Raw genomic sequence first — 27,933 nt, 5'->3', positions numbered from 1 at the left:
CTTATGGAGTTCCCAGCATCCACTAGGACGTTAGAGAAAAGCTGCTACACTGGGCATGTGCAGCAGCTCTGCTCTATCCCTTAAACTGCATGATGTGGCAGCAGCTCTAGTAATTGTATAATATACTATTGCTTTTGTCATAATTTGAGCCACTGGCCAAGAGGAGGGGGGTTTCTGGGCAACCCCTGCGTTTGCCTATGGATTCCGTTTTTATATCCAAACTTGGTGGGATGACCTGAGCCGGGATTGGGTATGACCTGGAACCCAATGTTCAGGTGTCTTAAATTCCACCCCCCCAAAACAACAATCCCCGAGTCTCTAGTTTTCATGGGCTTCATAATGAAGGTTTAGCTGATAGAATGTAATAGTAGTGAAAAACGCCCGTCACTTATTAGTCTATTGTTTGGTCGATAATGTGTCGATTTTTTTGGACGTTTTTCAAAATGACTTTTAGTAAATCTCTAATTTCCGGTGACATCAGAGGAGGAAATGTCCTGCAGCACCAATAACGGTCCAAGCACGTTGCTAGTAGACACCACTTCATCCCTGAGTTAGTGGAAAAAAGTCTGACCTTTGTAGCAAGTGAAGATAAAGCCGCTGACAGGTTAATTAAGGGTCACAGCTGCGCAATGTGTTCCTGAGAAGATGTGGGCTGGAATAGATTTGATGTGTTAATATTCCTCACTGTTAATTCTTTTTTGCATAACCCCGTGTCTATGGGGACAGGTGGACTTTGCTAAGGTACTTAAGTAAAGTGAAATGTTTTATGTGACCGGAGACAGTCCTGAGCGAGGGGAGGTGGGTGACGGGAGTGCGTTCCTGCGCTGCCTCCTCTACCAGGCGGGATGACGTCACTGCCAGCCTCCGTGTACACCACTGTACTTAGTTCGTAAGGGGAGACTTGTGTTTTCTGCCATTACCACTGGTATAGCCATCACCAGAGACCAGCGCTGTTACCACTGTTACCAATAAACCTGCTTAAGGACATCTGCGGGGACTAACCTCAACCCTTGTTCCAAAAACAGGTAAAATCAGTAGGGGCTAGAGTTAGGCTGCATGAGAGCTAGGGTTAGACAAGGCCATTTAAACAAATAGGCACACTGGGCAGGTACCCAGGGCCCCTCAATTCTAGGGGCCACCGAAAAGGAGGCAAGACTGTTTCTCTACCTACCTGTCTCCCAGCCTGCAGCCAAGCAGTGAATGGCTGAAGGCATACTATTGGTGAATGACTGGTGCTATCCACCAATCAGAGTGCTGACAGCCAGTCACTGTATGGAAGCATGTAGAGAGACAGCACGGAACCGCAGGAGGCGTAAGCTATGCTTTTTTTTTTATTGCTTCCTGTGAATGGGTGTGTAGGGGCCACAGTGCATTGCCCAGGGCCTACTATGCTGTTAAGATGGTTCTGGGTTAGGATTAAGGTTACGGTAGAGATAGAGCTATCACGGTTAAAAAAAAAAAAACACGTTATGTCAACATGCCGACTGATACGATTAAGTTGACGTCAACATTATGATTAAGTTGACAGTATGCTTATGTTGACACTACAGTATGTACGTCAACATGTCATGTGTCGATATAAAATCAATGTCGACATTCAGGCCATGTTAAAATCCTGGTGCCGACATTCTGATCGTCAACATTTTGTACCACGCCCCTTTGGACCTGTGCTGATCACTTATTGTCGTTCTCTTATGTTATACCCTACACAGAGGACCAAAGTAAATACGAGATGCCTTACACAGAGAGGGATTAGTGGTGTGTGTGGTGTCACAGCAGGACGAGGGCAGCTATGTCTCAACACACCCTGATCACTGGGGCAAGCTGAGGCCTGCTGCTGTGTCGCCCTGAGAGGAAACGTTTTCCTATCTCACCCCCGCATTACTAGAGGGCAGATTCTTGAATAGAGTAACACCTAATTATCTGGAGTAAGGATCCCTGGACCGATCCTTCTATAGGGCCATATTAATGTACGTAACGTTAGTTACAGCTGTGGAATGACAATGTTTATTAACTTATCATTGTAAATGAGAATAATATAATATAGCAGAACATACTGGTAGACCAGGTGCAATGCTAGGAATAGAGGCACGCACATGACGGGTAACCTGGCTTGCGGTGGGAAAACGAGGATGATATATCATGAAGGCGTCATAAGCAGAGTAGTAGGTTGCAGCTGTTAGTGGGGAACCACAGTATTGAGTCACCGTCCTGCTTTTTTTTTTTCAATATCTTTATTTGTTTTTCACAGAGCGATAAAAAGAACATAAGTTCAACCGATGACAGTCTTCAAAAAAATATTCTAAAGGCATGTACTGTGGAACATTGGGGTAAATTTACTAAGACAGGAGTTCTATTTAAGATGGGATGTTGCCCATAGCAACCAATCATATTCTACTTCTCATTTATTTAGCACCTTCTAGAAGATAAGACCTGGAATCTGATTGGTTGCTATGGGCAACATCCCATTTTAAATAGAACTGCCATTTTAGTAAATTTACCCCATTGTGTATCAATATACTTAAATGAAAAAGGCACGTTGGATCCACTAGAAGACCAATAATATGTCAACAGTATATAATATTGTGATCAATAAAGTGTAGGAAAACTAAAGGAGGAACTGGGAAGAAGGAAGGGAATGGGGGGGGGGATATTTTGGTTGCGCTGTGATGGGCGAGCACTGGTTTATATTATAGTATTATTGTATAGTCAGATGCAAATGGCAAACATAATAAAATAAAAGCCGGTGACATTTTTCTGTGTCTGATAAATGGAGTCTAGTATAAAATGAGATCAGGTAGGATGCAAATGGAGATTCTAGAACTAAGGACATAATGACAATTCAAGCAATAGACACGGTATGACACAATAATAGTATCCTTTATTTATATGGCGCCACAAGGGTTCCGCAGCGCCCAATTACAGAGTACATAAACGAATAACGAGAACAGGAAAACAGCGACTTACAGTTGACGACAATATAGGATAAGTACAGGGTACATAAATATAACTACATCAGCAGATGACACTGGAATAAGAATCAGGGCAGCAGAAAACCGCAGGATTTGGTGACGTCACAGATGATTAAAGTAAGAAATGGATCAGCACATGAGGGAAGAGCACCCTGCTAACTGATTCATGAGGAAGACTCCATATGTTTTTATGCAGATACCATTCAGTATGTTCAAACACCTGAACTATTTCGTTCTGGGTGTTAGGAGGACATATAATACCGATGGCGTCATCCCGTCTGCAGGATTCCCGGCAGTGAGTCTGCTCGCCACACTCCGGGCCCGGTTGCTCACTTCACTTGCCACAGGTTACATTCCCACTCGGTTGGTGGCGTGGACCTACCAACCAAGTGGGAATACCCAATGTTTGTCGGGATTCCGGATGGCGGCATGTCACTGGCAGTCGGTCGCTGGGATCCCGATAGACGGTATATTAACTGCATCCCAAATAGAAACATGAACACTATGGAGACATAATACAGAAACATGTAATATAGCGACACAGGGGGTAATTCAGACCTGATCGTAGCAGCAAATTTATTAGCAGTTGGGTAAAACCATGGGGGTGATACGATCATGTACTCTAACATGCGGGGGGACGCTCAGCACAGGGCTACTCCGCCCCACATGTCAAGCCCTAACACCCACCCCTCCCCCCCCGCACAAGTACAGGAGCGTCACACGGCGGCGATGCTTTTGTACTTGACAAGTAGCTCCCTACATGTAATATAGAGACACGGAGATATAATACAGAGACATGTAATATAGAGACACGGAGATATAATACAGAGACATGTAATATAGAGACACAGAGATATAATACAGAGACATGTAATATAGAGACACGGAGATATAATACAGAGACATGTAATATAGAGACACGGAGATATAATACAGAGACATGTAATACAGAGACACGGAGATATAATACAGAGACATGTAATATAGAGACACGGAGATATAATACAGAGACATGTAATACAGAGACACGGAGATATAATACAGAGACATGTAATATAGAGACACGGAGGTATAATACAGAGACATGTAATATAGAGACACGGAGATATAATACAGAGACATGTAATACAGAGACACGGAGATATAATACAGAGACATGTAATACAGAGACACGGAGATATAATACAGAGACATGTAATATAGAGACACGGAGATATAATACAGAGACATGTAATATAGAGACACGGAGATATAATACAGAGACATGTAATATAGAGACACAGAGATATAATACAGAGACATGTAATACAGAGACACAGAGATATAATACAGAGACATGTAATATAGAGACACGGAGATATAATACAGAGACATGTAATGTAGAGACACAGAGATATAATACAGAGATACATGTAATATAGAGACACGGAGATATAATACAGAGACATGTAATACAGAGACACGGAGATATAATACAGAGACATGTAATACAGAGACACGGAGATATAATACAGAGACATGTAATACAGAGACACGGAGATATAATACAGAGACATATAATATAGAGACACAGAGATATAATACAGAGACATGTAATACAGAGACACGGAGATATAATACAGAGACATGTAATATAGAGACACGGAGATATAATACAGAGATACATGTAATATAGAGACACGGAGATATAATACAGAGACATGTAATACAGAGACACGGAGATATAATACAGAGATACATGTAATATAGAGACACAGAGATATAATACAGAGACATGTAATATAGAGACACGGAGATATAATACAGAGACATGTAATATAGATACACGGAGATATAATACAGAGACATGTAATATAGAGACACGGAAATATAATACAGAGATACATGTAATATAGAGACACAGAGATATAATACAGAGACATGTAATATAGAGACATGGAGATATAATACAGAGACATGTAATACAGAGACACGGAGATATAATACAGAGATATATGTAATATAGAGACACAGAGATATAATACAGAGACATGAAATATAGAGACATGGATATATAATACAGAGACATGTAATATAGAGACACAGAGATATAATACAGAGATACATGTAATATAGAGACACGGAGATATAATACAGAGACGTAATATAGAGACACAGAGATATAATACAGAGACATGTAATATAGAGACACGGAGATATAATACAGAGATACATGTAATATAGAGACACAGAGATATAATACAGAGACATGTAATATAGAGACACGGAGATATAATACAGAGACATGTAATACAGAGACACGGAGATATAATACAGAGACATGTAATACAGAGACACGGAGATATAATACAGAGACATGTAATATAGAGACACAGAGATATAATACAGAGACATGTAATACAGAGACACGGAGATTTAATACAGAGACATGTAATACAGAGACACGGAGATATAATACAGAGACATGTAATATAGAGACACGGAGATATAATACAGAGACATGTAATACAGAGACACGGAGATATAATACAGAGACATGTAATATAGAGACACGGAGATATAATACAGAGACATGTAATATAGAGACACGGAGATATAATACAGAGACATGTAATATAGAGACACGGAGATATAATACAGAGACATGTAATATAGAGACACAGAGATATAATACAGAGACATGTAATATAGAGACACAGAGATATAATACAGAGACATGTAATATAGAGACACGGAGATATAATACAGAGACATGTAATATAGAGACACGGAGATATAATACAGAGCCATGTAATATAGAGACACGGAGATATAATACAGAGACATGTAATACAGAGACACGGAGATATAATACAGAGACATGTAATATAGAGACACGGAGATATAATACAGAGACATGTAATATAGAGACACAGAGATATAATACAGAGATACATGTAATATAGAGACACGGAGATATAATACAGAGACATGTAATATAGAGACACGGAGATATAATACAGAGACATGTAATATAGAGACACAGAGATATAAAACAGAGACATGTAATATAGAGACACGGAGATATAATACAGAGACATGTAATACAGAGACATGGAGATATAATACAGAGACATGTAATATAGAGACATGGAGATATAATACAGAGACATGTAATATAGAGACACGGAGATATAATACAGAGACATGTAATATAGAGACACGGAGATATAATACAGAGACATGTAATATAGAGACACGGAGATATAATACAGAGACATGTAATATAGAGACATGGAGATATAATACAGAGACATGTAATATGGAGACACGGAGATATAATACAGAGACATGAAATATAGAGACACGGAGATATAATACAGAGACATGAAATATAGAGACACGGAGATATAATACAGAGACATGTAATATAGAGACACGGAGATATAATACAGAGACATGTAATATAGAGACACGGAGATATAATACAGAGACATGTAATATAGAGACACAGAGATATAATACAGAGACATGTAATACAGAGACACGGAGATATAATACAGAGACATGTAATACAGAGACACGGAGATATAATACAGAGACATGTAATATAGAGACACGGAGATATAATACAGAGACATGTAATACAGAGACACAGAGATATAATACAGAGACATGTAATATAGAGACGCGGAGATATAAAAGAGACATGTAATACAGAGACACGGAGATATAATACAGAGACATGTAATATAGAGGCACGGAGGTATAATACAGAGACATGTAATACAGAGACACGGAGATATAATACAGAGACATGTAATATGGAGACACGGAGATATAATACAGAGACATGTAATATAGAGACACGGAGATATAATACAGAGATACATGTAATATAGAGACACGGAGATATAATACAGAGACATGTAATATAGAGACACGGAGATATAATACAGAGACATGTAATATAGAGACACGGAGATATAAAACAGAGACATGTAATATAGAGACACGGAGATATAATACAGAGACATGTAATATAGAGACACGGAGATATAATACAGAGACATGTAATATAGAGACACGGAGATATAAAACAGAGACATGTAATATAGAGACACGGAGATATAATACAGAGACATGTAATACAGAGACATGGAGATATAATACAGAGACATGTAATATAGAGACACAGAGATATAATACAGAGACATGTAATATAGAGACACGGAGATATAATACAGAGACATGTAATATAGAGACACGGAGATATAATACAGAGACATGTAATATAGAGACACGGAGATATAATACAGAGACATGTAATATAGAGACATGGAGATATAATACAGAGACATGTAATATGGAGACACGGAGATATAATACAGAGACATGTAATATAGAGACACGGAGATATAATACAGAGACATGTAATATAGAGACGCGGAGATATAATAGAGACATGTAATACAGAGACACGGAGATATAATACAGAGACATGTAATATAGAGGCACGGAGGTATAATACAGAGACATGTAATACAGAGACACGGAGATATAATACAGAGACATGTAATATGGAGACACGGAGATATAATACAGAGACATGTAATACGTAGACACGGAGATATAATACAGAGACATGTAATATAGAGACACGGAGATATAATACAGAGACATGTAATATGGAGACACGGAAATATAATACAGAGACATGTAATATAGAGACACGGAGATATAATACAGAGACATGTAATATGGAGACACGGAGATATAATACAGAGATACATGTAATATAGAGACACGGAGATATAATACAGAGATACAGAGATATAATACAGAGACATGTGATACAGAGACACGGAGATATAATACAGAGACGTAATATGGAGACACGGAGATATAATACAGAGACATGTAATATAGAGACACGGAGATATAATACAGAGACATGTAATACAGAGACACGGAGATATAATACAGAGACATGTAACATAGAGACACTGAGATATAATACAGAGACATGTAATATAGAGACACGGAGATATAATACAGAGACATGTAATATAGAGACACGGAGATATAATACAGAGACATGTAATATAGAGACACGGAGATATAATACAGAGACATGTAATACAGAGACACGGAGATATAATACAGAGACATGTATTATAGAGACACGGAGATATAATACAGAGACATGTAATATGGAGACACGGAGATATAATACAGAGACATGTAATACAGAGACACGGAGATATAATACAGAGACATGTAATATAGAGACACGGAGATATAATACAGAGACATGTAATACAGAGACACGGAGATATAATACAGAGACATGTAATATAGAGACACGGAGATATAATACAGAGACATGTAATATAGAGACAAGTAATATGGAGACACGGAGATAAAATACAGAGAGACATGTAATATAGAGACACGGAGATATAATACAGAGACGTGTAATATAGAGACATGGAGATATAATACAGAGACATGTAATATGGAGACACGGAGATATAATACAGAGACATGTAATATAGAGACACGGAGATATAATACAGAGACATGTAATACAGAGACACGGAGATATAATACAGAGACACAGAGATATAATACAGAGACATGTAATACAGAGACACGGAGATATAATACAGAGAGACATGTAATATAGACACACGGAGATATAATACAGACATTTAATACAGAGACACAGAGATATAATACGGAGACATGTAATATAGAGACACGGAGATATAATACAGAGACATGTAATATAGGGACACAGAGATATAATACAGAGACATGTAATACAGAGACACGGAGATATAATACAGAGACATGTAATATAGAGACACGGAGATATAATACAGAGACATGTAATACAGAGACACGGAGATATAATACAGAGACGTAATACAGAGACACGGAGATATAATACAGAGACATGTAATATAGAGACACGGAGATATAATACAGAGACATGTAATGTGGAGCGTTTCTAATCATGTGGATGTTGTTAGTAGTTATAAATGGGTGTGGTATGTTTCCCCGGCGCTTGAGATACCGGCACCCAGCATACCGGCGGCAGGATCCCGACCGCCAGAATGCTGGCAGCGGGGTGAGCGCAAAAGAGCCCCTTACACGCGCCACGCTATTTATTCTCCCTCCAGGGGTGTCATGGACACCCCAAGAGGGAGAATACTTGTCGGTATACCGGCGGTCGGGATTCCGGCGTCGGTATGGTGAGCGCTGGGATCCCGGCAGCCGGTATATCAAGTGCCACCCGTTATAAATGCTTGGGGGGTGTTATTATATCATCCTCTGCCTCAGACAGCAGAGAGACTGGAGTCACCCCAGATTATTATCACCAGGCGCCACCTTGGATGTTCCTGGCCTGTGCAGGAGCACTGATCTTGCGTCCAAGGTCCAATACAGAGGTACGGAGGGTCCTGCCTCCAGGATCTTAGCACTAACGCTGTGGGCATGACAATACATGATATGGCGTGTCATATCAAGAAGCTGCTGAGGGTTTTACTTCCTGTGGGAGAATGTGTGAGATTGCCACCAGTGTTCTATACTGAGATACAGTAAGCCACGATGGTGTGTACAGACCAGCTGTGACATCACCGACAGTCACCAGAGTACACTTATGGGGGGAAGTTACACCTCAGAAATGCTTATTATTGCCTATATGCCAAGTTCCAGCTGCAACCAACCAATCAGCTCCTAGTTGTCATTTTTCAAACGTTAGTAACAAGGCAGTTAGGAGCTGATTGGCTGGTACTTTATCTCCATCCACTTTATCTCTCTGCAAGGCTTAGTACATAGACCCAGCAGTCCTCCCTGTAGCAAATGTGTCCACTCCACAACGGGATAACATCACAGTCCCCGTATGACCGATATGTGCCCATGGGGCGTATATTTACTAAGCAAACAAAGTGGTGCTGTGCTTAATAATGCAAAATTATTAATATCATTGACCTCATATGATTCATTAGTGTCTGGACTCTATTTACTAAGCTGGCAGCTTTCCAAAGTCGCCAACTTGTTGTCAGTTGTGCTATTGGGATTTAAAACAGCGATAATATTAAATACAAAATCGTCGGCCACAAAAGCACATTTCGCTGTATCCTTCGATGGCGGCCTTATAGGCTCATTTATCAATGAGTGATAAATGTAACTGTGAGTGATAAAGTGCACCAGCCAATCAGCTCCTAACTGTCATTATTAAAACACAGCCTGTGACATGGAACTTAGGAGCTGATTGGCCGGTGCAAGTTATCACTCACAGTGAAATTTATCACTCATTGATAAATGAGCCCATTAGGCTGATAAAGCACAGCGTGCCTAGACCATACTTGCCTACTCTCCCGGATTCTGCGGGAGACAACCGTTTTTTTTAGTAGTCCCCCGCAGCCCCGGAAGAGTGGGCACACCTCCCGCATTGTGCCCACTTCCTAGTGAAGTGGGCAGAATGTGGAGAAAGACAGAGCAAAATCGCGGACTGGTGGAGGGGGCGGTGCCTAATGACGTGATTATATGCTAATCGCATCATTTAGCTCTGCCCCCTATGCAAATATTAACCTACTGTGGGCTTTTCCTGGCGAGTAGGCGGGGCTTAATGATGTAATTATCTCAGCTCCGCCCTCGTCGTCGCCCACCTGCTTCTCCTCTCTGGGCATCTCCCGGAGAGGAGATTTCAGATGACGGTAAGTATGGCCTAGACTGGTAAATTACAGCGCAAATAAATTCTGCATCGCTGCAGTAAGCGTTAGTACTAAACAGACCCCCCTATACTGTAGGTGTGTTCTGTTATTTCCTGTATCTGATTGGCCCTGCCTGCGCCTGGGGCTTTGTACTGTGCTGTAGACTATGGAGGTCATTCCGAGTTGATCGCTCGCTAGCAACTTTTTGCAGCGCTGCGATCAGATAGTCGCCGCCTTGGGGGAGTGTATTTTCGCTTTGGGAGTGTGCGAATGCTTTTGCAGCCGATGGCACAAAAAAGTTTGTTGCAGTTTCTGAGTAGCTCTGGACTTACTCAGCCGCTGCGATCGCTTCAGTCTTTTTGGTCCCGGAATTGACGTCAGACACCCGCCCTGCAAACGCTTGGACACGCCTGCGTTTTTCCGAACACTCCCAGAAAACGGTCAGTTGCCACCCATAAACGCCCTCTTCCTGTCAATCACCTTGCGATCGGCTGTGTGAATGGATTCTTCGTTAAATCCATCGCCCAGCAACGATCCGCTTTGTACCCGTACGACGCGCGTGCACATTGTGGCGCATGTGCAGTTTCGCAGAGTTTTAACCTGATCGCAGCGCTGCAAAAAGTTGCTAGCGAGCGATCAACTCGGAATGACCCCCTATGTTGGAGCCCTGGCTAAGCTTTAGCATGTCACTGTTGTGCAGTTTGTATTGCTTATAATAAATGATCATTTATAGAAAGTGTTTCTTTATAGGAAGGATATAGTAAGTTTAATCAGTTTACGGTATTTCTTTGCTACGTTTTGGGTAGACCCTTTTACATATTTTGGATAACTTGTTGTCCACCCCTGGGCTCCGATTGCTGCGCTGTGCCTCCCTGTAGGTGGTAACAACAGCAGAGACTGGGGCTGGGGAAGAAGAGAAGGAAAGCAATGTAAGACTCCTGTTGCCAGAGCAATCCCCAGGCTGGTTACATGGTACTGCAGCTCTCACACATTCCTCTTCTCAGGGCACAGATAAGGAAGTGTTGAGTAACCATCAGGGGTGTGTGCAGGCAGTGAGGGGGGGGGAGAGGAGACCTGACAGGCAGCCATTCAGCAGCACATTGCAGAGGAGGAGCTGGAGCTGCTGCTCACCTGCCTGCTGCTACCACATTCCAGCACCGCCACAGCGGCACAGAGAACACAGCACTGAGCGCAGGACATCCCCCCCAGCCAGAGACACAGGTAGGAGCCCTCCTGAGTGTTGTGATACCCTGCACCCTCTCTCTCTCTGATCTCCCCTGGGTACAAGCTGTGAGTACAGTTCCATGATGTACCTGCCATTACTTTGATAGACAGGTAGGACAATATGAGGAAGTGTTATTGTGTATCAGGGTGATGGCTATTACACTGTAACATGAGTGAGGTGATTTGCACCCTGTTGTATGGGTCTTGTATGGTTAATAGGGACCAGGAGCGTCGGTGTATCTGTGTGCTGCCTGGAGATCCTGTCCTTTGTATTGTCCATGTAAGTGCTGGAGGGGTTCAGATGTACTACTGCCCCCTCCCCCCCAGATCCCCGTGAGTCCCCTACATACAGTACAGTCATAGATATCAGACTCTACTACCCCTGTGATACTGGGAGAGGTGAGGGACTAGTACCCCAGGAAAGAATGTACCTGAGAGAGTAAGGGGGGGGGGGGGGGGGGGCAAAGTTCTCAGGCTGAGCAGGGGCCGCAGGCAGCTTACACGCCATGTGCCCCCGCATACATAGTGAGTGATCTGTGTACATACAGTTAATGGTGTCACCCACACTCTAGTAGGGGAAGTACAAGTGCAAGAACTGTGCCAGTAATGCGGAAGGACGCACAGAGGATTCTTGTTAACCCCTTCCTGGCTGCAGTGCATGGGGTTACACCAGTGCTAGTGATAGGCAAGGTGTCTGCAAAGTCGTTAACTCCTTCCTGGCTGCAGTGCATGGGGTTACACCAGTGCTAGTGATAGGCAAGGTGGCCGCAAAGTCATTAACTCCTTCCTGGCTGCAGTGCATGGGGTTACACCAGTGCTAGTGATAGGCAAGGTGGCTGCAAAGTCATTAACTCCTTCCTGGCTGCAGTGCATGGGGTTACACCAGTGCTAGTGATAGGCAAGGTGGCCGCAAAGTCATTAACTCCTTCCTGGCTGCAGTGCATGGGGTTACACCAGTGCTAGTGATAGGCAAGGTGGCCGCAAAGTCATTAACTCCTTCCTGGCTGCAGTGCATGGGGTTACACCAGTGCTAGTGATAGGCAAGGTGGCCGCAAAGTCATTAACTCCTTCCTGGCTGCAGTGCATGGGGTTACACCAGTGCTAGTGATAGGCAAGGTGGCCGCAAAGTCATTAACTCCTTCCTGGCTGCAGTGCATGGGGTTACACCAGTACTAGTGACATGCAAGGTGTCTGCAAAGTCGTTAACCCCTTCCTGGCTGCAGTGCATGGGGTTACACCAGTACAACACATTAGCCATAGTACATTTACAGGTACTCTCCTTTCCAGGTGAGCTTACAGCCCAGGTTGGGTAAGATGGTACATGCCAGCACAGACTGGGGGACTTATGGTGTCAGTGTCATGGTCTTACTGCCTGCAGAGGTTTCCCACAGCCACACTTGGCTTATAGTAGTATCCCAATAAAGGGGGATATTCAATTGTTTGAAAAGTCGGTTGGGTGTCTTTTTCCCCCCCTATTATAGAGGAAAAAACAGACACCCAACTGACTTTTGAAACAATTGAATCCCCCCCTAATTGTACTGAAATATTTGTCCCACTTCTGTATATGCTGTAACTAGCTGCCACAGCTGTCTTTGGGTTATAGGGCTTTGTCCCTGGGGAATATAGCCCATGGGACAGTCGATGTTTTTCCGAGTGCCCTGTAGAATTGTAGACTGACATTTCCCATTCCTGTAGTCTCTTGGCTTCATATATTCATATTTATTGCAAATCAGCGCTGAAAATGCGAAACAAAATTAAACTGCATTACAGTTAGGGTTAGCAAACAGCAATGCTGAGGGTGGCAGTGCACAGAGTGGGCACAGGGCAGAACATGACACCGTGCCAGGGCTACGCAACAAGTCACCCCAGCCAATTATCCCCTAACATTGCAAGGCAATCCGCACACATGTATATTATCTTACAGTAACTGCTGTATTGTGCTCTCAGCTGCTGACTGCATCCTGCGTGGCTTCTCCCCCCCCCCCCAGGTTAGTGTTGTGTAACGTGTTGCAGGCCCGCTGACAGAAAAGGGTAAAACAGCGGTGTCTGCGGCGGCTTGAGTCCAGTCATCGTATCTGCTGTAGGTTGGACTTATGTTGTTTTTTTTAAAAGAACATTTCCTGACTGACTAAAATGTCTCATCGGAACGTGAGATAAATATATCTTCTGGTTATGTCAGCCCGGTGCATGAGTGTTACCCCCAACAGCCAGCCGGGCTCCTCGCAGTGATATATTCTAATTACCACATGGCGTGCTATCACGGGGAAGTGTGATATAGGTGCAGTGGTTAGCACTTATCATACAGGCGAGCACACATGAATATACACATGCAGGGCAGATGTAGGAGACATTCGCATTTATACCCGCTATAATATAGATGAGTAGATTATGGGCCTTATTGAGCGGTGGCCGTCGGGGGTGGGTGTCGACACAGCATTTCACAGGCATGGCAGGCATAACAGGGGAGTGACGTCACACGCACCACTCTGAGGGAAAAAAAGCCACAGGACCGCCTGGCAGGGGTCAACCTCAAATCGATGCGTTTGCGATTAAATTGCGCCACACACACGCTGGCAGCCTTGCTCTGTGCTGGGCAGCCCTCAGTATGTGAGTAGATGGAGGCAGATCTGCGTTAATCTCTGAATAACCCCCAATGCAAATTATACTGTGTGTGTGTGTGTGTGTGTGTGTGTGTGTGTGTGTGTGTATATATATATATATATAGAGAGAGAGAGAGAGATACTCATCCCCACCAATGCTGTAACAAGTACCTATGCCAAGGAGATGGTCATTGCTGGATTACCTACTAGGCATGTGAGGCACCTGTCTAGGGGCACCGCAAGCTGGGGGCAGCACAGCAGTCTCTCTGTCTACATCAGAGCTTTCCAGTGCCCCAATTCAGCCGCTGCTATTTAGACACAGAACAATGGCCCTCATTCCGAGTTGTTCGCTCGCTAGCTGCTTTTAGCAGCCGTGAAAACGCTAAGCCGCCGCCCTCTGGGAGTGTATCTTAGCTTAGCAGAAGTGCGAACGAAAGGATCGCAGAGCGGCACCAAAATATTTTCGAGCAGTTTCTGAGTAGCTCCAGACCTACTCCTAGCTTGTGATCACTTCAGACTATTTTGTTCCTGTTTTGACGTCACAAACACGCCCTGCGTTCGGCCAGCCACGCCCACGATTCCCCAGGCACGCCTGCGTTTGTATCTGACACGCCTGCGTTTTTACACACTCTCCCCGAAAACGGTCAGTTACATCCCAGAAACACCCACTTCCTGTCAATCACTCTGCGGTCAGCAGTGCGACTGAAAAGCGTCGCTAGACCTTGTGTGAAACTGCATCTTTTGTTGTGAAAGTACGTCGCGCGTGCGCATTGCGTCCCATACGCATGCGCAGAAATGCCACTTTTTAGCCTGATCGCTGCGCTGCGAACAACTCGGAATGACCCCCAAAGACTACATCCTCTCCATGAGGACCTCAGCCTGCAAAAGGTACAAAACAAAGGTATAGAATCGCAGGGGGGTGTGAGGGGGGGAACAGGTGCCAAATAATATTGTGCCTACAAGCGGCCCGACCCCTACATCCGCCACTGGAGACGGTAGGGAGTTTAAGGCTAAATACACGCAAACCTAAATAATTCAGTGTTGTGGGGGAAACAGCCACATGGCGCGAATGTGCTAAAATAGTCGTTAATAGTGTCTTACATCCCTGTTCCCGAATGCTCAGGTACTTTTATGACTTTAGAAATAAATAACGGCAGAAGTAAATAACACAATGATGTAGAAAGACGGATCTCTATATATTACTATAGTGGCACATTTTGATTTAAATGTACCTTAGCACGCATTTCTAGTTTTAGGTGAAATTAGCCCTTTAGGCTGCACTGCTACTTACCCCTAAGTGTTACCAGCCTCCTGATCTGATGCAGGACGCCCCGAGCTGCTCCATGCAGCCATTCCCCCTGGAGCCCTGTATATCTTCTCGGTTCATGGTGATTGCAGTGCTGTAACTAGGGCTGGGTGAGCAATGCCACAGTGCAGGGCCTGGGGGCGCACCATCGCTGCAGGGTGCCTAGAAAGTCATGTTTGGCGCATCCTTAGGGAGATCCAGGAGCTTAATTCCCCCCGTTTTGATGCCACATGTGCAGGAGCAGGGCCGGAACACGGCCCTAATGGCTTCCAATGGGCCCTTCCGCTCACACATCCCTTGTGCGGCCGTTTTAGAGTGGAGAGCGGAACTAGTTTGAGGATAGTAACATTTTATGGGGTAGGTGTAAGTGTAGCTTTAAGTCAAGGCATTGCACATTTTGAAGCCCATTGGACACCATGATTGGACAGTGGTTAGCATTGCTGGCTCATAGTATAGGGATCACGAGCAACGTACTGTATACTGTAACCTCCGATGGGGACAGGGACTGGTGTGTATAGCAGATATTCTCTGTTTGGCGCTGCGCAGCGGGTTGTGCCGTATTTATAAATGATAGTAATGATTATTGCATGATGGCTCTGCAGTTGGCAGCTAAGGGGTCTATGTACTAAGGTGGTCATTCCGAGTTGATCACTCGCTAGCAGTTTTAGCAGCCGTGCAAACGCTAAGCCGCCGCCCTCTGGGAGTGTATTTTAGCTTAGAAGTGCGAACGAAAGGATCGCAGAGCGGCTACAAAGTTTTTTTGTGTAGTTTCAGAGTAGCTCAAAACCTACTCAGCGCTTGCGATCACTTCAGACTGTTCAGTTCCTGTTTTGACGTCACAAACACGCCCTGCGTTCGCCCAGCCACGCCTGCGTTTTTCCTGGCACGCCTGCGTTTTTCCGAACACTCTCTGAAAACGGTCAGTTGACACCCGCAAACGCCCTCTTCCTGTCAATCACTCTGCGGCCAGCAGTGCGACTGAAAAGCTTCGCTAGACCTTGTGTGAAACTACATCGGCCGTTGTAATAGTACGTCGCATGTGCGCATTGCGCTACATACGCAAGGGCAGAAGTGCCGTTTTTTTGACTCATCGCTGCACAGCGACCGAAAGCAGCTAGCGTTCAACTCGGAATGACCACCTTAGTCTTGGAGAGAGATCACTGAGTTAGTGCGCATTAGCTCATGGGTTACCACGTGGGGGAAAAGGACGTTTTATTGAATAGCTCCAGGAGTGAATCCCGGAGATTTTCCCCATGCTGCAAACCCCATGGCCAATTGGATTCTCCCCTTGGAGAGAGATAAAGCGGGGAAGTTGTGCAAAGCAAACCACCATACATCTCCCCTTGCATGTGGTACAATGCACTGTTAAGCATTTTGAATGAGCCTTTTCCAAACTTCAGATCTTCTATTGCCCAGAGACCGAGATAGACGGGTAAAGTCGCATTTACATGCAGCAATAAAGAGGGATATATTTGTGCACCTGGGGGTTAATTCTGAGTTGATTGCAGCAGGAATTTTGTTAGCAGTTGGGCAAAACCATGTGCACTGCAGGTGGGGCAGATATAACATGTGCAGAGAGAGTTAGATTTGGATGGGTTATATTGTTTCTGTGCAGGATAAATACTGGCTGCTTTATTTTTACACTGCAATTTAGATTGCAGATTGAACACACCCCACCCAAATCTAACTCTCTCTGCACATGTTACATCTGCCCCACCTGCAGTGCACATGGTTTTGCCCAACTGCTAACAAAATTCCTGCTGTAATCAACTCAGAATTACCCCCCTGGTCAGCACTGAAAAGCAGTGACATTGCCATATAGTAAACTGAAGTGTCCCTGACAATGAAGGACAGTGTGGGCCTATGGGCTGTTATAGCTCTCCAGGCCTGGAAACTCATCTGTTACCTCTACAACTGCCCGAGCTCCGGGTTCCGACCTCTGCAGGTCTAATAGTGGGGTAACATATTGGAGGAGAATGACACCTATAAAAGTCAGTGAGGGGTCAGTGTGAATACCTGTCGGCACCCTGCTTCCCAGTGCCTGAAATCGCATTTGAGATCAGCGAGACTGGTCTAATCAATCGGGAGTCTCCTGGACATTTCTCCGGAGGGGGCAAGTGTGGATTATTGCAGGTCCTGGAGGTTTTAGGGGTCTATTCATGAAGCAGTGAAAAGAGTGGAGAAGTGAGCCAGTGGAGAAGTTGCCCATGGCAACCAATCCGCTGCTACGTATCATTTTTCATAGAATGCATTTTATAAATGACCGATTGGTTGCCATGGGCAACTTCTCCACTGGCTCACTTCTCCACACTTTTCACTGCTTCATGAATAGACCCCTAAATCCACCACTTACTTGAAACTGAGATTACGCGCCCAACTATGGCCCTCATTCCGAGTTGTTCGCTCGCTGCTAATTTTAGCAGAATTGCTAATAGGCTAAAATCCGTCAGTTCTGCACATGCGTATGCATCTCAGGGCGCACGCGCTAAGCAAATTTACACAAAACTATGCTATTTTACTCACAGGCGAACGAAGCTTTTCAATCGCTCTGCTGATTGACAGAAAGTGGGAGTTTCTGGGCGGAAACTTGCCGTTTTCAGGGAGTGTGCTATAAAACGCAGGCGTGCCAGGTAAAAACGCAGGAGTGGCTGGAGAAACGGGGGAGTGGCTGGCCGAACGCAGGGCGTGTTTGTGACGTCAAACCAGGAGCTAAACGGACTGAGGTGATCGCAATCTAGGAGTAGGTCTGGAGCTACTCAGAAACTGCAAGGAAATTGTTTCGTTAGCAATTCTGCTAATATTAGCAGAATTGCTAAACTTTCGTTAGCAATTGCTAATCTTTCGTTAGCAATTCTGTTATGCTAAAATACACTCCCAGAGGGCGGCGGCTTTGTGTTTGCATTTCTGCTAAAAGTAGCTAGCGAGCGAACAACTCGGAATGAGGGCCTATGGGGGTCATTCCGAGTTGTTAGCTCGTTATATTTTTCTCGCAACGGAGCGATTAGTCGCTAATGCGCATGCGCAATGTCCGCAGTGCGACTGCGCCAAGTAAATTTGCTATGCAGTTAGGTATTTTACTCACGGCATTACGAGGTTTTTTCTTCGTTCTGGTGATCATAATGTGATTGACAGGAAGTGGGTGTTTCTGGGCGGAAACAGGCCGTTTTATGGGTGTGTGCGAAAAAACGCTACCGTTTCTGGGAAAAACGCGGGAGTGGCTGGAGAAATGGAGGAGTGTCTGGCCGAACGCTGGGAGTGTTTGTGACGTCAAACCAGGAACGAAACTGACTGAACTGATCGCAGTTGCCGAGTAAGTGTGGAGCTACTCAGAAACTGCTAAGAAGAGTCTATTCGCAATTTTGCTAATCTTTCGTTCGCAATTTTGATAAGCTAAGATTCACTCCCAGTAGGCGGCGGCTTAGCGTGTGCAATGCTGCTAAAAGCAGCTTGCGAGCGAACAACTCGGAATGAGGGCCTATGTCAGATTGCATCTTGCAGGAGCAGTGGCTGTTGCAGGGCCTGACCACTGAGGCGGACCATCACTGCCCCTAATCTGTCAGGCCCCACGTGCTTCACGCCAGTTCCCCTGTAAGGGAAAGTCAATCTGACAAAGAGCCAACAGCCTAACGCCCTAGCTGAACAGTTATGCCGGACATTGTGTGGTGTTGCTGCCTCCCAGTGTCATGGGCCCTATTCGGACCAGGACCATATCTGTGTAAGGTTTGTACGTTCTCTCCGTTTTTATGTAGGTATCGTCCAGGTAATAGTTTTCTCCCACACTTCAAAGACATACTGAAAAAAGCACATTAATAACTTCTGATTAAATGAACCCTTGTGTGTGACCATGTGGTACGGATGCAGAGTGTAAGTTCCACTGGGCAAGGATTGCTGTCAGTGACTAAGGAGCGTATTTATCACAGTGCGCATTTTTAATGCACATTTGATGTGATAATTACGTTCCAGCTGGTAATAGGAAAATATGGCCCCCAAAAAATGACATCCCCCATGGGGACTGCTTTTGCAACTGGAAATGGAGAGATTGCAGCAGATATAGTATCAGAGGTAGCCGCTGCGGTACCTGCTCGTTACATCCTGGGGATGCTTAACTTTCGCCCCTTTCCAGCTTTCCCGCACAATTGCTTTCATAAATATGCCCCTGAATGCTTTCTGTACAGTGAGGCGAAATATGATGTCGCTTTAAAAATGATGTCATAAAAAAAAAATAAGGCTGTAAAAGTTTTTGACTGTTCATCAACCATCGACAAATACGCCTGTAAATCCCTCACTTTGTGCCAACAATAGTGACCCGATCGCACAGACGGGTGTAAACGTGCATCCTAGATAGTCTTTACGCCGCAACAGAACTTTTTGTTTCTATTGGAAACAGAAAATACAATTAAAAAATCTCCGTATACCGTACCACGAGTATAGTTATGCAGTGCAAACATTCCACGCGCTACAATGTGCTTTGTGTTACTGGGGAGTTTACGTGGAGACGTTCCGGGTTACAGCGAGATGTGACATTCTCACGTGTGTTGTAGGTTTGGAGCCGCAGCTGCAGTGTGTGATGGGGCTGCAGGAATGTCATCTGGGGGGGGTGTGCAGCTTCCTGGCCGTTATAGCCGTCTATCTGTAAGGAATGTATAGCTGCGGGGTGCTCTTGTCATGTTGTATAGGCCCTAGTATTGAGCATTGGCTTCTGTGGTACCACAGCCTGTAACATGGCAGCTGATTGGCTGGTACTCTCTCCACTTTTATCACTCTCCAAGGCTTAATCCATAGACCCCTCAATCTCTCTCCACATTATCTCTCTCTAAGGGGCACATTTACTAAGCAGTGATAAGAGCGGAGAAGTGAGCCAGTGGAGAAGTTGCCCATGGCAACCAATCAGCACTGAAGTAACATCTATAATTTGCATACTATAAAATGATACAGAGCTGCTGATTGGTTGATGGGGCAACTTCTCCACTGGCTCACTTCTCCGCTCTTATCACTGCTTAGTAAATGTACCCCTAAGGTTTTATGCATTTCCCCCATGTTCTGTGGTAGAATTTTCTTAACTAGTACTTAAAACGGGTGTGGCTCATCGGGTCGACAGTCACTAGGTCAACCACTATTGGTCAACAGTGATTAGGTCAACTCCTGTAATAGGTGGACACGGTCATTAGGTCGAAATGGAAGAGGTCGACGTGTAAAAAGGTCGACATGAGTTTTTTATATATGTTTTGGGTGTCATATTCTTCGTAAAGCGACCGGGAACCCCAATTAGTGCACCGTATCCCCTCGTATGGGTCGCTTCGCTCGCCATGCTTGTCAACCTAATGAGTGTTGACCTAAAGTCCGGATGCCACTTAAAACATGTGAAAGCGTCTGTTTCTGCAGGAGGGAGCAGCTAAGGAAATAGGCCTCTCGGCATTAGGAAAACACAACTGTGGTGGAAAGGAACATTGTCACTGGCACACAAGTGTGGTAAGTAGAGGACACTTCACCTCTAGGACGTGCAGTAGCCATAAAGAGACGGCTCAGTCAGAGGCAGATATGAGACCACCCATTCCCACGAGGTAAAGACCCGGATTTGAAGACCCTCCCGCCTGCAGGTCAGGTTTATGCGATGCTCAGTTACATGGAAGCGTGCACTGACATGTTTCCCCCTCATTCATCTCTTATCATGGTGACTAATTCTGGCAGCCGGCAGAAAGCTGCTCTGGAATCTACCCTTGTTATTGAAGGTTGGGAAGACCCGGAGCATGTGGGCTGGAGCTGAGAGTATACTGCTCGGATGCTGCACACAGTCACCTCACACTGTATCTCACAGGCCGCGCTTCTGCATTCTGTGCAAGTCAGACATTGCCACACTATGCTGTGACTGTGGGGACTCCTGCCTGCTGCCACAATGGCATTTCTCGGGTCGGTTTGGGGAATCCTGCCTGCTGCCACGCTGGCATTTCTCGGGTCAGTTTGGGGACTCCTGCCTGATGGCATTTCTCGGGTCAGTATGGGGACTCCTGCCTGCTGCCACACTGGCATTTCTCGGGTCAGTTTGGGGATTCCTGCCTGCTGCCACACTGGCATTTCTCAGGTCAGTTTGGGGACTCCTGCCTGCTGCCACACTGGCATTTCTCAGGTCGGTTTGGGGACTCCTGCCTGCTGCCACACTGGCATTTCTCAGGTCGGTTTGGGGACTCCTGCCTGCTGCCACACTGGCATTTCTCGGGTCAGTTTGGGGACTCCTGCCTGCTGCCACACTGGCATTTCTCGGGTCAGTTTGGGGACTCCTGCCTGCTGCCACACTGGCATTTCTCGGGTCAGTTTGGGGATTCCTGCCTGCTGCCACACTGGCATTTCTCGGGTCGGTTTGGGGACTCCTGCCTGCTGCCACACTGGCATTTCTCGGGTCAGTTTGGGGACTCCTGCCTGCTGCCACACTGGCATTTCTCGGGTCAGTTTGGGGATTCCTGCCTGCTGCCACACTGGCATTTCTCAGGTCAGTTTGGGGACTCCTGCCTGCTGCCACACTGGCATTTCTCGGGTCAGTTTGGGGACTCCTGCCTGCTGCCACACTGGCATTTCTCGGGTCGGTTTGGGGACTCCTGCCTGCTGCCACACTGGCATTTCTCAGGTCAGTTTGGGGACTCCTGCCTGCTGCCACACTGGCATTTCTCAGGTCAGTATGGGGACTCCTGCCTGCTGCCACACTGGCATTTCTCGGTCGGTTTGGGGACTCCTGCCTGCTGCCACACTGGCATTTCTCGGGTCGGTTTGGGGACTCCTGCCTGCTGCCACACTGGCATTTCTCGGGTCGGTTTGGGGACTCCTGCCTACTGCCACATTGGCATTTCTCAGGTCGGTTTGGGGAATCCTGCCTGCTGCCACACTGGCATTTCTCAGGTCAGTTTGGGGAATCCTGCCTGCTGCCACACTGGCATTTCTCAGGTCGGTTTGGGGACTCCTGCCTGCTGCCACACTGGCATTTCTCAGGTCGGTTTGGGGATTCCTGCCTGCTGCCACACTGGCATTTCTCGGGTCGGTTTGGGGAATCCTGCCTGCTGCCACACTGGCATTTCTCAGGTCAGTTTGGGGACTCCTGCCTGCTGCCACACTGGTATTTCTCGGGTCAGTTTGGGGACTCCTGCCTGCTGCCACACTGGCATTTCTCAGGTCGGTTTGGGGACTCCTGCCTGCTGCCACACTGGCATTTCTCGGGTCAGTTTGGGGACTCCTGCCTGCTGCCACACTGGCATTTCTCAGGTCGGTTTGGGGACTCCTGCCTGCTGCCACACTGGCATTTCTCAGGTCGGTTTGGGGACTCCTGCCTGCTGCCACACTGGCATTTCTCGAGTCGGCTTGGGGACTCCTGCCTGCTGCCACACTGGCATTTCTCGGGTCGGTTTGGGGACTCCTGCCTGCTGCCACACTGCCATTTCTCAGGTCGGTTTGGGGACTCCTGCTTGCTGCCACACTGGCATTTCTCGGGTCGGTTTGGGGACTCCTGCCTGCTGCCACACTGGCATTTCTCGGGTCAGTTTGGGGACTCCTGCCTGCTGCCACACTGGCATTTCTCGGGTCAGTTTGGGGACTCCTGCCTGCTGCCACACTGGCATTTCTCGGGTCAGTTTGGGGATTCCTGCCTGCTGCCACACTGGCATTTCTCGGGTCGGTTTGGGGACTCCTGCCTGCTGCCACACTGGCATTTCTCGGGTCAGTTTGGGGACTCCTGCCTGCTGCCACACTGGCATTTCTCGGGTCAGTTTGGGGATTCCTGCCTGCTGCCACACTGGCATTTCTCAGGTCAGTTTGGGGACTCCTGCCTGCTGCCACACTGGCATTTCTCGGGTCAGTTTGGGGACTCCTGCCTGCTGCCACACTGGCATTTCTCGGGTCGGTTTGGGGACTCCTGCCTGCTGCCACACTGGCATTTCTCAGGTCAGTTTGGGGACTCCTGCCTGCTGCCACACTGGCATTTCTCAGGTCAGTATGGGGACTCCTGCCTGCTGCCACACTGGCATTTCTCGGTCGGTTTGGGGACTCCTGCCTGCTGCCACACTGGCATTTCTCGGGTCGGTTTGGGGACTCCTGCCTGCTGCCACACTGGCATTTCTCGGGTCGGTTTGGGGACTCCTGCCTACTGCCACATTGGCATTTCTCAGGTCGGTTTGGGGAATCCTGCCTGCTGCCACACTGGCATTTCTCAGGTCAGTTTGGGGAATCCTGCCTGCTGCCACACTGGCATTTCTCAGGTCGGTTTGGGGACTCCTGCCTGCTGCCACACTGGCATTTCTCAGGTCGGTTTGGGGATTCCTGCCTGCTGCCACACTGGCATTTCTCGGGTCGGTTTGGGGAATCCTGCCTGCTGCCACACTGGCATTTCTCAGGTCAGTTTGGGGACTCCTGCCTGCTGCCACACTGGCATTTCTCAGGTCGGTTTGGGGACTCCTGCCTGCTGCCACACTGGTATTTCTCGGGTCAGTTTGGGGACTCCTGCCTGCTGCCACACTGGCATTTCTCAGGTCGGTTTGGGGACTCCTGCCTGCTGCCACACTGGCATTTCTCGGGTCAGTTTGGGGACTCCTGCCTGCTGCCACACTGGCATTTCTCAGGTCGGTTTGGGGACTCCTGCCTGCTGCCACACTGGCATTTCTCAGGTCGGTTTGGGGACTCCTGCCTGCTGCCACACTGGCATTTCTCGAGTCGGCTTGGGGACTCCTGCCTGCTGCCACACTGGCATTTCTCGGGTCGGTTTGGGGAATCCTGCCTGCTGCCACACTGGCATTTCTCGGGTCAGTTTGGGGAATCCTGCCTGCTGCCACACTGCCATTTCTCAGGTCGGTTTGGGGACTCCTGCTTGCTGCCACACTGGCATTTCTCGGGTCGGTTTGGGGACTCCTGCCTGCTGCCACACTGGCATTTCTCGGGTCGGTTTGGGGACTCCTGCCTGCTGCCACACTGGCATTTCTCGGGTCGGTTTGGGGACTTCTGCCTGCTGCCACACTGGCATTTCTCGGGTCGGTTTGGGGACTCCTGCCTGCTGCCACACTGGCATTTCTCGGGTCAGTTTGGGGAATCCTGCCTGCTGCCACACTGGCATTTCTCGGGTCGGTTTGGGGACTCCTGCCTGCTGCCACACTGGCATTTCTCAGGTCGGTTTGGGGACTCCTGCCTGCTGCCACACTGGCATTTCTCAGGTCGGTTTGGGGAATCCTGCCTGCTGCCACACTGGCATTTCTCGGGTCGGTTTGGGGAATCCTGCCTGCTGCCACACTGGCATTTCTCAGGTCAGTTTGGGGAATCCTGCCTGCTGCCACACTGGCATTTCTCAGGTCGGTTTGGGGACTCCTGCCTGCTGCCACACTGGCATTTCTCAGGTCGGTTTGGGGACTCCTGCCTGCTGCCACACTGGCATTTCTCGGGTCAGTTTGGGGACTCCTGCCTGCTGCCACACTGGCATTTCTCAGGTCGGTTTGGGGACTCCTGCCTGCTGCCACACTGGCATTTCTCAGGTCGGTTTGGGGACTCCTGCCTGCTGCCACACTGGCATTTCTCGAGTCGGCTTGGGGACTCCTGCCTGCTGCCACACTGGCATTTCTCGGGTCGGTTTGGGGAATCCTGCCTGCTGCCACACTGGCATTTCTCGAGTCAGTTTGGGGAATCCTGCCTGCTGTCACACTGGCATTTCTCGGGTCGGTTTGGGGACTCCTGCCTGCTGCCACACTGGCATTTCTCGGGTCGGTTTGGGGACTCCTGCCTGCTGCCACACTGGCATTTCTCGGGTCGGTTTGGGGACTCCTGCCTGCTGCCACACTGGCATTTCTCGGGTCGGTTTGGGGACTCCTGCCTGCTGCCACACTGGCATTTCTCGGGTCGGTTTGGGGACTCCTGCCTGCTGCCACACTGGCATTTCTCGGGTCAGTTTGGGGAATCCTGCCTGCTGCCACACTGGCATTTCTCGGGTCGGTTTGGGGACTCCTGCCTGCTGCCACACTGGCATTTCTCAGGTCGGTTTGGGGACTCCTGCCTGCTGCCACACTGGCATTTCTCGGGTCAGTTTGGGGACTCCTGCCTGCTGCCACACTGGCATTTCTCAGGTCGGTTTGGGGACTCCTGCCTGCTGCCACACTGGCATTTCTCAGGTCGGTTTGGGGACTCCTGCCTGCTGCCACACTGGCATTTCTCGAGTCGGCTTGGGGACTCCTGCCTGCTGCCACACTGGCATTTCTCGGGTCGGTTTGGGGAATCCTGCCTGCTGCCACACTGGCATTTCTCGAGTCAGTTTGGGGAATCCTGCCTGCTGCCACACTGGCATTTCTCGGGTCGGTTTGGGGACTCCTGCCTGCTGCCACACTGGCATTTCTCGGGTCGGTTTGGGGACTCCTGCCTGCTGCCACACTGGCATTTCTCAGGTCGGTTTGGGGACTCCTGCCTGCTGCCACACTGGCATTTCTCGGGTCGGTTTGGGGTCTCCTGCCTGCTGCCACACTGGCATTTCTCGGGTCAGTTTGGGGAATCCTGCCTGCTGCCACACTGGCATTTCTCGGTTCGGTTTGGGGACTCCTGCCTGCTGCCACACTGGCATTTCTCAGGTCGGTTTGGGGACTCCTGCCTGCTGCCACACTGGCATTTCTCAGGTCGGTTTGGGGAATCCTGCCTGCTGCCACACTGGCATTTCTCGGGTCGGTTTGGGGATTCCTGCCTGCTGCCACACTGGCATTTCTCAGGTCGGTTTGGGGAATCCTGCCTGCTGCCACACTGGCATTTCTCGGGTCGGTTTGGGGACTCCTGCCTGCTGCCACACTGGCATTTCTCGGGTCAGTTTGGGGAATCCTGCCTGCTGCCACACTGGCATTTCTCAGGTCGGTTTGGGGACTCCTGCCTGCTGCCACACTGGCATTTCTCAGGTCGGTTTGGGGAATCCTGCCTGCTGCCACACTGGCATTTCTCAGGTCGGTTTGGGGACTCCTGCCTGCTGCCACACTGGCATTTCTCAGGTCGGTTTGGGGAATCCTGCCTGCTGCCACACTGGCATTTCTCGGGTCAGTTTGGGGAATCCTGCCTGCTGCCACACTGGCATTTCTCAGGTCAGTTTGGGGACTCCTGCCTGCTGCCACACTGGCATTTCTCGGGTCAGTTTGGGGAATCCTGCCTGCTGCCACACTGGCATTTCTCAGGTCGGTTTGGGGACTCCTGCCTGCTGCCACACTGGCATTTCTCGGGTCAGTTTGGGGAATCCTGCCTGCTGCCACACTGGCATTTCTCAGGTCGGTTTGGGGAAAGCTGCATAAAATCACTGGTAAATAAAATACTGCATAATGGGGGTAATTCCAAGTTGATCGCAGCAGGATATTTTTTAGCAGTTGGGCAAAACCATTTGCACTGCAGGGGGGGCAGATATAACATTTGCAGAGAGAGTTAGATTTGGGTGGGTTATTTTGTTTCTGTGCAGGGTAAATACTGGCTGCTTTATTTTTACACTGTAATTTAGATTGCAGATTGAACTCACCCCACCCAAATCTATCTCTCTCTGCACATGTTATATCTGCCCCCCCTGCAGTGCACATGGGCCCTCATTCCGAGTTGTTCGCTCGGTATTTTTCATCGCATCGCAATGAAAATCCGCTTAGTACGCATGCGCAATGTTCGCACTGCGACTGCGCCAAGTAACTTTGCTATGTAGAAAGTAATTTTACTCACGGCTTTTTCATCGCTCCGGCGATCGTAATGTCATTGACAGGAAATGGGTGTTACTGGGCGGAAACACAGCGTTTCAGGGGCGTGTTGCTGAAAACGCTACCGTTTCCGGAAAAAACGCAGGAGTGGCCGGAGAAACGGTGGGAGTGCCTGGGCGAACGCTGGGTGTGTTTGTGACGTCAACCAGGAACGACAAGCACTGAACTGATCGCACAGGCAGAGTAAGTCTGAAGCTACTCCAAAACTGCTAAGTAGTTAGTAATCGCAATATTGCGAATACATCGGTCGCAATTTTAAGAAGCTAAGATTCACTCCCAGTAGGCGGCGGCTTAGCGTGTGTAACTCTGCTAAATTCGCCTTGCGACCGATCAACTCGGAATGAGGGCCATGGTTTTGCCCAACTGCTAAAAAATTTCCTGCTGCGATGAACTTGGAATTACCCCCTA

General features: G+C 47.5%; 1 protein-coding gene across 3 annotated transcripts in view; it reads left to right on the top strand.

Annotated features, from left to right (window-relative positions):
- Positions 1-11,631: 11,631 nt before the first annotated feature.
- Positions 11,632-27,933, top strand: part of PTK2B (protein tyrosine kinase 2 beta) — a 252,387-nt gene continuing 236,085 nt past the window's right edge. For 2 of the 3 annotated variants that reach the window (XM_063915029.1, XM_063915027.1), the window contains exon 1: positions 11,633-11,896. The gene's annotated coding sequence lies outside the window, so the exon portion shown is untranslated. Of the gene's footprint in view, positions 11,897-27,933 lie in introns of all 3 variants that reach the window. The other variant, XM_063915028.1, reaches the window with a different exon arrangement.

The sequence above is a fragment of the Pseudophryne corroboree genome, chromosome 4, assembly GCF_028390025.1.
Source record: "Pseudophryne corroboree isolate aPseCor3 chromosome 4, aPseCor3.hap2, whole genome shotgun sequence".
NCBI classification, from domain to species: Eukaryota; Metazoa; Chordata; class Amphibia; order Anura; family Myobatrachidae; genus Pseudophryne; species Pseudophryne corroboree.
This window is presented reverse-complemented; position numbering and strand designations above follow the sequence as displayed.